This window comes from Tachyglossus aculeatus, chromosome 16, assembly GCF_015852505.1.
Source record: "Tachyglossus aculeatus isolate mTacAcu1 chromosome 16, mTacAcu1.pri, whole genome shotgun sequence".
In the NCBI taxonomy this organism is placed as follows: Eukaryota; Metazoa; Chordata; class Mammalia; order Monotremata; family Tachyglossidae; genus Tachyglossus; species Tachyglossus aculeatus.
In genome coordinates, this window is record NC_052081.1 from 3,140,464 (window position 1) to 3,152,677 (window position 12,214).

A 12,214-nucleotide genomic window follows, 5' to 3' on the forward strand; every position below is an offset into this window, starting at 1 on the left:
CTGCTTCTCTGCTGCCATGCTGCTGTTTATTGTGGTAGCATACTCTCCCAAGCGCTCAGTACAGTGCTCCGCACACGGTAAGCGCTCAATAAATACGACTGAATGAATGGATGAACGATGGCTGATTTGCTGTCGAGTTTTCCCCGGCACTTAGAAAGTGCCGTAATTATCAGCAAATTCCATGCTACATTGTAAGTTCCCTGAGGGCGGGAATTGTGTCTATTGCCTGACTCCAGGCGTTCAGTACAGTCCCCTGTGTGCAGGAAGTGCTCAACGCATGTCACTGATTCACTGGTTCAGTGAATTGAGCCCCTGGGGAGGGGCAGCTTGCGTGGACTTTCCAAGCGCTCAGTCCAGTGCTCCGCACACAGTAAGCGCTCAATAAATACGATCGAATGAATGAATGAGAGTGGCGGAGCCGGGATTCGGTTCCCTGTGCGTAGTAAGCTCTTGATAAACACCACCGATCGATCGATCAGTTATGGAGCTCCTCCGCTTTCCGAATCCCCAAGTGTTGAGGCGGGGCGGTGGTTCGGCCTGGGGCCCGTCGAAGGCAGCCATTTCCTGTTCCCGGCCTGGATCTCTCCCCCCTTCCCGGTTTTCCAGGCTCTGAGTTAAAACAAAAGGGAAGGGCTGGGGCCAGGGAAGTCTAAGAAAAAAACATCCCCAAAATAGCCCTCCTGTAGAAAATCGGCTTCCTGATAACGGCCGGCCTCCTGCCCGGCTCTGGAATGGCACGATACTCATTCAGTCAGTCAGTCAATTGTATTTATTGAGCGCTTACTGTGTGGAGAGCACTGTACTAAGCGTTTGGGAAGTCCAAGTCGGCAACACCTGGAGACGGTCCCTACCCAACAACGGGCTCACGGTCTAGAAGGGGGAGACGGGTGTCAAAGTCGTCGGAATAAATAGAATTAAAGCCAGGGATGGAGTCTTCTCTCCCCTCTAACAGTGGAAACAGTGGGATAAGGGCTTAGAACAGTGCTCTGCACATAGTAAGCGCTTAATAAATGCAATTAAAAAAGGAAAAAAGGGCCAGGAGACCCTGATTGCCACCGAAGGACGTAAGAGAATTCAAACGTAACAGTGAAGTTACCTCGCTGAAGTCCACAAGGCTGGTTTACTGGACAGGTAGTACCATACTTGAAACAAACTACAATAAAAATCATTTCTGTCAAGTACCATACTTGAACCAAAACAACCAAAAACTACAATAAAAATCATTTCTGTCAATCCTTGCTCTGGAGGATGAAAAAAAACGAACAAACCCTCGAGGTCTAAATAACGGCTTAGATGGGTACGAGCTCTAGTTTAGTCGCTGTGAAGTGTTTTTTAATAGGGAACGAGTCTAGATTTCCGTCGCCCTCTCTGCTCCTGCCTTTTCCCGGCAAAGGCCCGTCTTCATTCAGTGGTATTTATTGAGCGCTTACTGTGTGCAGAGCACTGTACTAAGCGCTTGGGAAGTACAAGTTGGCAACATAGAGAGACGGTCCCTACCCAACAGTGGGCTCACGGTCTAGAAGGGGGAGACAGAGAACAAAACATATTAACAAAATAAAATAAATAGGATAAATATGCACAAATAAAATTAATAAATAAATAGAGTAATAAATCCGTACAAACATATATACAGATATACAGGTGCTGTGGGGAGGGGAAGGAGGTAAGGCCAGGGGGAGGAGGGGGAGAGGAAGGAGGGGACATCTTCTCCGTCTGCCCCCTCCTCAGACCCCCCGAGAAGCAGCCCGGCCTAATAATAATAATAATGATGGCATTTATTAAGCGCTTACTATGTGCCGAGCACTGTTGTAAGCGCTGGGGAGGTTACAAGGTGATCAGGTTGTCCCACATAGGGCTCACAGTCTTCACCCCCATTTGACAGATGAGGGAACTGAGGCCCAGAGAAGTGAAGTGACTTGCCCAAAGTCACCCAGCTGACAGTTGGCGGAGCCGGGATTTGAACCCATGACCTCTGACTCCAAAGCCTGGGCTCTTTCCACTGAGCCACAGGCAGAGCTCGGGTCTGGGCGTCACGAGGACCTGGGTTCTAATCCGCCATCCATCCGCCGGGTGACCTTGGGCAAGCCACTTCCTTTCTCGGGGCCTCGGTGACCTCATCTGTAACGTGGGGGTGAAGAATGTGAGCCCCACGGGGGACAGGGGATGGAGCCCAACCCAGTCACCTGGAGAAGCAGCGTGGCTCAGTGGAAAGAGCCCGGGCTTGGGAGTCAGAGGTCATGGGTTCAAATCCCGGCGCCGCCGCTTGTTGGCTGTGTGACTTTGGGCAAGTCACTTCACTTCTCTGGGCCTCAGTTACCTCATCTGTGAAATAGGGATTAAAATTGTGAGCTCCACATGGAACAACCTGATCACCTTGTATCCTCCCCAGCGCTTAGAACAGTGCATTGCACATAGTAAGCGCTTAACAAACACCAAAATTATTATTATTATTACCCCAGCGTTTAGGACAGTGCCAGGCACATAGTGGGCGCTTAACAAAGACCCCAATGATTATTTTCCTCCAAACTACAATAGCAACCCCTGAAATAATAATAATAATAAAAATACTAATACTAATACTAATGACATTTGTTAAGCAATTACTATGTGCAAAGCACTGTTCTAAGCACTGGAGAGGATACAAGGCCATCAGATTGTGAGCCTGCTGTTGGGTAGGGACCGTCTCTATATGTTGCCAACTTGTACTTCCCAAGCGCTTAGTACAGTGCTCTGCACACAGTAAGCGCTCAATAAGTATGATTGAACGAATGAATGAATGAATTGTCCCACGGCGGGGGGTCTTCATCCCCATTTTCCAGATGAGGGAACTGAGGCCCAGAGAAGTGAAGTGGCTTGCCCAAAGTCACCCAGCTGACAAGTGGCGGAGCCGGGATTTGAACCCATGAATTCTAGGGCATCTCCTCCAAGAGGCCTTCCCTGACTACCCTTACGCTTACCTCCCTTCCCTGGGGTCGAGGGGAAAGGTAAAAATAAAATATTTATTTTTATTATTAAATATCATATTATTTAATATAATAAAAATAAATATAATCTAATATTCCACTATTATATATTATATATTTAATATAGTATATGTAATATTAATATTCTAATATAATACAAATTTAATACCATAATAATAATATTATTTTTATTTATTAAATAAAATAAAATAAAATAGCTCCTCAATTTCTCCCTGATTGGGATTGGCTCCCTCTTGACCGTTGTCTCGTTGAGCGCTTACTGTGTGCAGAGCACTGCACTAAGCAGTTGGGAAAGTACAATACCCTGGCTGTGGTCCCACAGCCATGAGGAAACTGAGGCCCGGAGAAGTTGTTTCTAGTGGCCGACGGTGTGAACGAGGGAGAACAAGGAAACTGAGGCCCGGAGAAGTTGTTTCCTATGACTGACAGCTTGAATGAGGGAGAACATGAGGAAACTGAGGCCCGGAGAAGTTGTTCCCTGTGACTATCTTGAACGAGGGAGAACATGAGGAAACTGAGGCCCGGAGAAGTTGTTTCTTGTGACTGACGGCTTGAACGAGGGAGAACATGAGGAAACTGAGGCCCGGAGAAGTTTTTTCTATGACTGACAGCTTGAATGAGGGAGAACATGAGGAAACTGAGGCCCGGAGAAGTTGTTCCCTGTGACCGACAGTGTGAACAAGGGAGAATGAGGAAACTGAGGCCCGGAGAAGTTGTTTCCTTATGACTGACAGCTTGAATGAGGGAGAACGTGAGGAAACTGAGGCCCAGAGAAGTTGTTTTCTGTGACTGACGGCTTGAATGAGGGAGAACATGAGGAAACTGAGGCCCGGAGAAGTTGTTTCCTGTGACTGACAGTGTGAACAAGGGAGAATGAGGAAACTGAGGCCTGGAGAAGTTGTTTCCTATGACTGACAGCTTGAACGAGGGAGAACATGAGGAAACTGAGGCCCGGAGAAGTTGTTTCTTGTGACTGATGGCTTGAACGCGGGAGAACATGAGGAAACTGAGGCCTGGAGAAGTTGTTTTCTATGACTGACAGCTTGAATGAGGGAGAACATGAGGAAACTGAGGCCTGGAGAAGTTGTTCCCTGTGACGATCTTGAATGAGGGAGAACATGAGGAAACTGAGGCCCAGAGAAGTTGTTTCCTATGACTGACAGCTTGAATGAGGGAGAACATGAGGAAACTGAGGCCCGGAGAAGTTGTTTCCTGTGACTGACAGCTTGAACGAGGGAGAACATGAGGAAACTGAGGCCTGGAGAACTTTTTTCTTGTGACTGACACCTTGAGCGAGGGAGAACGTGAGGAAACTGAGGCCCGGAGAAGTTGTTTCCGACCAACACGTCGGATTTCAGCGATCCTCCGGCGCCCGTGGGCATCCTCGACAGGGGGGAAGGACCCATCGGGGGGTCTCCAGCCCAGAGAGACCCCGGGTGTCCCCCACCCCTGCAGTTATCCCCCGGTGAGGGAGTGGCTCTGGAAGAACATGAGGAAACTGAGGCCCGGAGAAGTTGTTCCCTGTGACTGACAGCTTGAATGAGGGAGAACATGAGGAAACTGAGGCCTGGAGAAGTTGTTTCCTGTGACTGATGGCTTGAATGAGGGAGAACATGAAGAAACTGAGGCCCGGAGAAGTTGTTTGCTGTGACTAACAGCTTGAATGAGGGAGAACATGAGGAAACTGAGGCCCGGAGAAGTTGTTCCCTGTGACTGACAGCTTGAATGAGGGAGAACATGAGGAAACTGAGGCCCGGAGAAGTTGTTTCCTATGACTGACAGCTTGAATGAGGGAGAACATGAGGAAACTGAGGCCCGGAGAAGTTGTTGGCTGTGACTGACAGCTTGAATGAGGGAGAACATGAGGAAACTGAGGCCCGGAGAAGTTGTTTCCTGTGACTGACGGCTTGAATGAGGGAGAACATGAGGAAACTGAGGCCCGGAGAAGTTGTTTGCTGTGACTGACAGCTTGAATGAGGGAGAACATGAGGAAACTGAGGCCCGGAGAAGTTGTTCCCTGTGACTGACAGCTTGAATGAGGGAGAACATGAGGAAACTGAGGCCCGGAGACGTTGTTTGCTGTGACTGACAGCTTGAATGAGGGAGAACATGAGGAAACTGAGGCCCGGAGAAGTTGTTTGCTGTGACTGACAGTGCGAACAAGGGAGAATGAGGAAACTGAGGCCCGGAGAAGTTGTTTCCTACGACTGACGGGGCCTGGCCCGAGCCCGGGGAAAACCAACCCAAGCCATTCGGGAGAAATTCTTTTCTCGCTCCCTCCTTTATTTGTTTTTCCCTTCTCTCCCACTCTATCTTTCCACTTCCCTTCCCATAACCAAACTTTCCCTCCCTGTAGACACTCACCCACCCCCGAAACACACCCCCACACATTCTCACACCCTCACAACCCTTCAACACACATACACAAAGTTCTCATTCCCTCCCACACACACATTCTCACACCCGCTCACACACAAACCAGCCCGTGCCCGTTTCCTCCTCCCACCCCCCGACTGGGACACCCTCCTCAAATGCCCCCCCAGATGCCCCATTTTGCCCATTCATTCATTCAGTCGTATTTATTGAGCGTTCACTGTGTGCAGAGCACTGGACTAAGCGCTTGGGAAGTCCAAGTTGGCAACATAGAGAGACGGTCAGGAGAGGGGCCGATAAGGGCAGTGTGGCGCAGTGGAAAGAGCCCGGGCTTTGGAGTCAGAGGTGATGGGTTCAAATCCCGGCTCCGCCAGTTGTCAGCTGTGGGACTTTGGGCACGTCACTTCACTTCTCTGGGCCTCAGTTCCCTCATCTGGAAAATGGGGATGAAGACTGTGAGCCCCCCGTGGGACAACCTGATCACCTTGTATCCTCCCCAGCGCTTGGAACAGTGCTTTGCACATAGTAAGCGCTTAACAAATGCCATCATCATTATTATTATTATTATTATCTCCCCGGCGCTTAGAACAGTGCTTTGCACATAGTAAGCGCTTAACAAATGCCATTATTATTATTATTATTATTATTATTATGTCCCCCAGCTCTTAGAACAGTGCTTCACACATAGTAAGCGCTTAATAAATGCCATTTTTTTTTAAAAAAAGGGCAGGGCTGAGCAACTTGTCAATCTCCCGGCGTCGGTTGACATCTAGTGGGAACATCCATAATAATTCACTCATTCATGCATTCCATCGTATTTATTGAGCGCTTACTGTGTGCAGGGCACTGTACTAAGCGCTTGGGAAGTCGGCAACAACGGGCTCACCGTCTAGGAGGGGAAGACAGACAGCAAAACAAAACATGTAGCATTTGTTAGGCGCTTATTACGTGCCCGGCTCCTCCGGACCACTGTCAAGACCGGGGGTGGCCCAGGACCACACGGAGACAGTCAGTCAATTGAATCTACTAAGTGCTTACTGTGTGCCAGGGCACTGTACTAAGCGCTTGGGAGAGTCCAATACAGCAATAAACCGACACAATCCCTGCCCACAACGTGGAAGAAGCTTTGGAGAAACAGCGTGACTCAGTGGAAACAGCCCGGGCTTGGGAGGCAGAGGACGTGGGTTCTAATTCCGCCTCTGCCCCTTGTCTCCTGTGTGACCTTGGGCAAGTCACTTCACTTCTCTGGGCTTCAGTTATCTCATCTGTAGAATGGGGATGGAGATTGTGAGCCCCACGTGGGACAACCTGATCACCTTGTATCCCCGCCAGCGCTTAGAACAGTGCTTTGCACATAGTAAGCACTTAAATGCTATTATTATTATAGTGTTTTGCACATAGTAAGCGCTCAATAAACACGCAAGTGCTTAGTACAATGCTCAGCATACATTAAGCGCTCAATAAACACGCAAGCGCTTAGTGCAGTGTTCTGCACGCAGTAAGCGCTCAATAAACACGCAAGCGCTTAGTGCAGTGTTCTGCATGCAGCAAGCGCTCAGTAAATATGCAAGCGCTTAGTGCAGTGTTCTGCACGCAGTAAGCGCTCAATAAACACGCAAGCGCCTAGTGCAGTGTTCTGCACGCAGTAAGCGCTCACTAAATATGCAAGCGCCTAATACAGTGCTTTGCACCCAGTAAGCGGTCAATAAACAAGCAAGCGCCTAGTAGTGTTGTGCACACAGTGAGCGCTCAATAAATACGCAAGCGCTTAGTGTAGTGTTCTGCACGTAGTAAGGGCTCAAGAAACACGCGAGCGCTTAGTACAGTGCTTTGCACCCAGTAAGCGGTCAAAAAACAAGCAAGCGCCTAGTAGTGTTTTGCACACAGTAGGCGCTCAATCAATACGCAAGCGCTTAGTACAGTGTTTTGCACGTAGTAAGGGCTCAAGAAACACGCGAGCGCTTAGTACAGTGCTTTGCACCCAGTAAGCGCCTAGTAGTGTTTTGCACACAGTAAGCGCTCAATACGCAAGCGCTTAGTACGGTGTTCTGCACGGAGTAAGGGCTCAAGAAACACGCGAGCGCTTAGTACAGTGCTTTGAACATAGTAAGGGCTCAATAAACACGCAAGGGCTTAGTTCAGTACCCAGTAAGCGCTCAATAAACACGCAAGCGCCTGGTACGGTGTCTTAGACGCAGTAAGCGCTCAATAAATACGACTGAATGAATGATTGATTGATTGATTGGAGGTGAAACATAAAGAAGCGCAGGGAACACCTGCAGACCTTGGGCGAAGCGCTGCGCTCCGCCGCATTCCCCCCGGGGTGGGGGAGGGAGGGCTGGGGTGTGTGGCCTGTAGGGGGCGTGGTTTGAAGGGGAGTGGCGTATAGGGGGCGTGGCCTGGCGGGGCAGGGGCCGTGTGGGGCGTGGCCTAGAGGGGCGGGGTCGATGACGTATGATGAGGGGGCTGAGGGCTCGAGGGGCGGGGCTAGTGACGTAAGAGGGCGTGGCTGGGGCGGAGCTAAAGGCTCGAGGTGGGCTGGCGACGTAAGAGGGTGTGGCTGGGGCGGAGCTAAAGGCACGAGGGGGCTGGTGACGTAAGAGGGCGTGGCTTGGGGCTGAGCTAAAGACACGAGGGGGGCTGGCGACGTAAGAGGGCGTGGCTTGGGGCGGAGCTAAAGACACGAGGGGGCTGGTGACGTAAGAGGGCGTGGCTGGGGCGGAGCTAAAGGCTCGAGGTGGGCTGGCGACGTAAGAGGGCGTGGCTGGGGCTGAGCTAAAGACACGAGGGGCTGGCGACGTAAGAGGGCGTGGCTTGGGGCGGAGCTAAAGACACGAGCGGTGGGGTTGGTGACGTAAGAAGGCGGGGCGGGGCCAAAGACACGAGGGGCGGGGCTGCTGGCGTAGGGGAGGGTCTGGGGCGGAGTCTACGACATGGGGGCGGGGCTGGTGACGTAAGAGGGCGGGCCAGGGGCGGAGCTAAAGGCACAAGGGGCGGGGCTGGCGATGTAAGAGGGCGGGTCAGGGGCGGAGCTAAAGGCACAAGGGGCGGGGCTGGCGACGTAGGGGACGACCTGGGGGCGGAGCCTAAGGCACAAGGGGCGTGGCTGGTAACATAAGGGAAGGGACAGGGCGGAGCTAAAGACACGAGGGGCGGGGCTGGCAACGTAGAGGGCGGGGCAAGGGGCGGAGCCTTAGGCACAAGGGACGGGGTTGGTGACGTAAGAAGGCGGAGCTGGGGTGGAGCTAAAGACACGAGGGGAGGGGCTGGCAATGTAAAGGGCGGGGCTGGGGCGGAGCTAAAGGCGCAGGGGGCGGGTTGGTGACGTAAGAGGGCGTGGTCGGTGACGTGAGGGAGGGGGTCTGGGGCGGAGCTAAGGGCTCGAAGGGCGGGGCCGGTGACGCAAGAGGGAGGGTCCGGGGGCGGAGTCAAAGGCCCGAGGGGCGGGGCCGGCGACGTGAAGGACGGGCGTCTGAGGGGCGGAGCCAAGGGGGCGGAGGGCGGGGCCGGTGACGTAACGGGCGGGGGGAGAGCGCGGAAGGGGCGGAGCTTCCCGGCCCTAGGCCCCGCCCCCTTCCTGGTCCTGGCGGCGGCGCTTGCGGAGGTGAGTGCGTGCGGCCGTGCGTCTGCGCGGCCGGGGGAGGGGGGGAGGGGGGGGGGGGGGCTGCTGCCCCGTTGCTATGGAAACCGTGAGGCCCGGCGGGCCGGGGCGGGGCGGGCCGGGGGTTTTTGCTCCGGCCTTTCCGTAGCGCTTAGTGCAGTGCTGTGCGCGCAGTCTCCCCTCCGAAATTGCGATTGCCCGGCGCCCCGCCCCGCCCCGCCCCCGTCTCCCCTTCCCCCTTTTCTCCTCTTCTCCCCATCTCCTCCTCCCCTCCTCCCCTTCTCCCCTCCTCCCCTTCTCCCCTTCTTCCCCCCTTTCCCCTTCCCCCTTTTCCCTTTCTTCCCCTTCTCCCCTTCCCCTTCCTCTTCTCTTTTTTCCCCTTCTCCCCTTTTCCCTTCCTCCCCTTCCCTTCTTCCCCTTCTCTCCTTCTCCTTCTCCTATTTCCCCTTCTTCCCCTTCTCCCCTTTCCCCTTCTTCCCCCTCTCCCCCTTCTCCCCCTTCCCCTTCCTCCCCTTCCCCTTTTCCCCCTTCTTCCACTTCTCCCTCCCCCTTCCTCCCCTTCCCCTTTTCCCGATCTTCCCTTTCTCCCCTTTCTCCCTTCTTCCCCTTCTCCTCTTTCCCCCTCCTCCCCGTCTCTCCTTTCCCCATTTCTCTTTCCCCTTCTCCCCTTTTCTCTTCCCTCTTCCTCCCCTTCTCTGCTTTCCCCTTATTCCTCTTTGCCCTTCTCCCCTTTCCCCCTTTCTCTTTCTCCCCTTTTCCTTTCCCCCCTTTTCCCATCTCCTCGTCCCCTTCTCCCCTTTCCCCTTCCCCTTCTCCTTTCTCCCCTTCTCCCCTTTCTCCCATTCTCCCCTTTCTCCCCTTCTCCCCGTCTCTCCTTTCCCCATTTCTCTTTCCCCTTCTCCATTTTCTCTTCCCTTTCCCTCCCCTTCTCCGCTTTCCCCTTCTTCCCCTTTGCCCTTCTCCTCTTTCTCTTTCTCCCCCTTCTCCCATCTCTCCTTCCCCTTCTCCCCTTTCCTCTTCCCCTCCCTGCCTTCTCCCCTGTTCCCTTCTCCCCTTTCCCCATTTCTTCTTCCCCTTCTCCCCTCCTCCTTTTCCCTTTCTTCCCTTTCCCCTTACCCCCTTTCCCCTTCCCTTCGTTCCCCCCCTCCCCTTCACCCCCCCCCCCCCCTTGGGGAAGCACTTGGGAGAGGACGGTAGAACAACAGAACTGTGCATATAGCTGTAATTCTGTTTATTCTGACGGTTTTGACACCTGTCTCCATGTTTTGTTTCGTGGTCCGTCTCCCCCTTGTAGACCGTGAGCCCGTCGTTGGGTAGGGACCGTCTTGATCAGTTGGCAACTTAGACTTCCCAAGCGCTTAGTCCAGTGCTGTGCACGCAGTAAGCGCTCAAGAAATACGATTGAATGAATGAACAGACACATTCCCTGACCACGAGGAGCTGACAGTCTAGAGGTGGGGAGACGGACAGGAAGAGAAATCAAGAAATGAGGGATGTGGACCTAAGCGGTGAGGGGCTGGGATGGGGGGGATGAAGAAAGGAAGCGACGCAGAAGGGAACGGGAGAAGAGGAAAGGAGGGCGCAGTCAGGGAAGGCCTCTTGGAGGAGATGGGCCTTCAGTAAGGCTTTAATGATGGCATTTATTAAGCGCTTACTACGTGCCAAGCCCTGTTCTAAGCGCTGGGGAGGTTACAAGGTGATCAGGTTGTCCCACGGGGGGCTCACAGTCTTCATCCCCATTTGACAGTTGAGGGAACTGGGGCCCAGAGAAGTGAAGTGACTGGCCCAAAGTCCCCCAGCTGACAAGTGGCGGAGCCGGGATTTGAACCCACGACCTCTGACTCCAGAGCCCGGGCTCTTTCCACTGAGCCACGCTGCTTCTTTGAAGGTGGTGGGGGGGGGGGGGAGAGGGTGGTTGTGTGTGGGTTATGAGGAGGGAGGGCGTGCCAGGCCAGGGGCAGGATGTGGGGCAGGGGTTGGCGGCCAGGGAGCGGAGAGTGCCAACGGGGCAGGAGAGCAGCGAGGAGAGGTAGGAGGGGACGAGGTAGTGGACGGCACTAGACCCCCCGGGCACCAGTTTCTGTCTGATGCCCACTGTTGGGTAGGGACCGTCTCTAGATGTTGCCAACTTGTCCTTCCCAAGCGCTTAGTTCGGTGCTCTGCACACAGTAAGCGCTCAATAAATGCGATTGATTGATTGATGCCGACCCTGGAGGGTCTTGAGGAATGGGGTGACACATTCTAATAATAATAATAATAATGGCATTTTCTTAAGCGCTGACTACGTGCCAAGCACTGTTCTAAGCGCTGGGGAGGTCACGAGGTGATCAGATTGTCCCACAGGGGGCTCACAGTCTTCATTCCCATTTTCCAGGTGAGGTCACTGAGGCCCAGTCAATCAGTCCATCAATCGTATTTATTGAGCGCTTACTGTGTAAAGAGCACTGTACTTAGCGCTTGGGAAGTACAAGTTGGCAACGTACAGAGACGGTCCCTACCCAACAGTGGGCTCACAGTTTAGAAGGGGGAGACAGAGAACAAGACCAAACATATTAACAAAATAAATGTTGGGTAGGGACTGTCTCTATATGTTGCCAATTTGTACTTCCCAAGCGCTTAGTACAGTGCTCTGCACATAGTAAGCACTCAATAAATATGATTGATTGATTGATTGATTGATAAAATAAATAGAATAGATATGTACAAGTAAAATAAATAAATAAATAGTCGTATTTATTGAGCGCTTACTGTGTGCAGAGCACTGTACTAAGCACTTGGGAAGTACAAGTTGGCAACATATAGAGACGGTCCCTACCCAAGAGTGGGCTCACAGTCTAGAAGAGTTGTCCCACGGGGGGCTCACAGTCTTTTTCCCCATTTTCCAGGTGAGGTCACTGAGGCCCAGAGAAGTGAAGTGACTTGCCCAAAGTCACACAGCTGACAATGATGCAGGTGGCAGAGTGAAGTCTGGAGACTGGGGTGGGGAGAGCCAGGAGGCAGGGAGGTCAGTGAGGAGGCTGATGCAGTCATCCAGTAATAATAATAAGGATGGCATTTATTAATCAATCAATCAATCGTACTTATTGAGCGCTTACTGTGCAGAGCACTGTACTAAGCGCTTGGGAAGTCCAAGTTGGCAACTTATAGAGACGGTCCCTACCCCACAGCGGGCTCACAGTCTAAAAGGGGGAGACAGAGAACAAATCAATCAATCAATCGTATTTATTGAGCGCTTACTGTGTGCAGAGCACTGTAC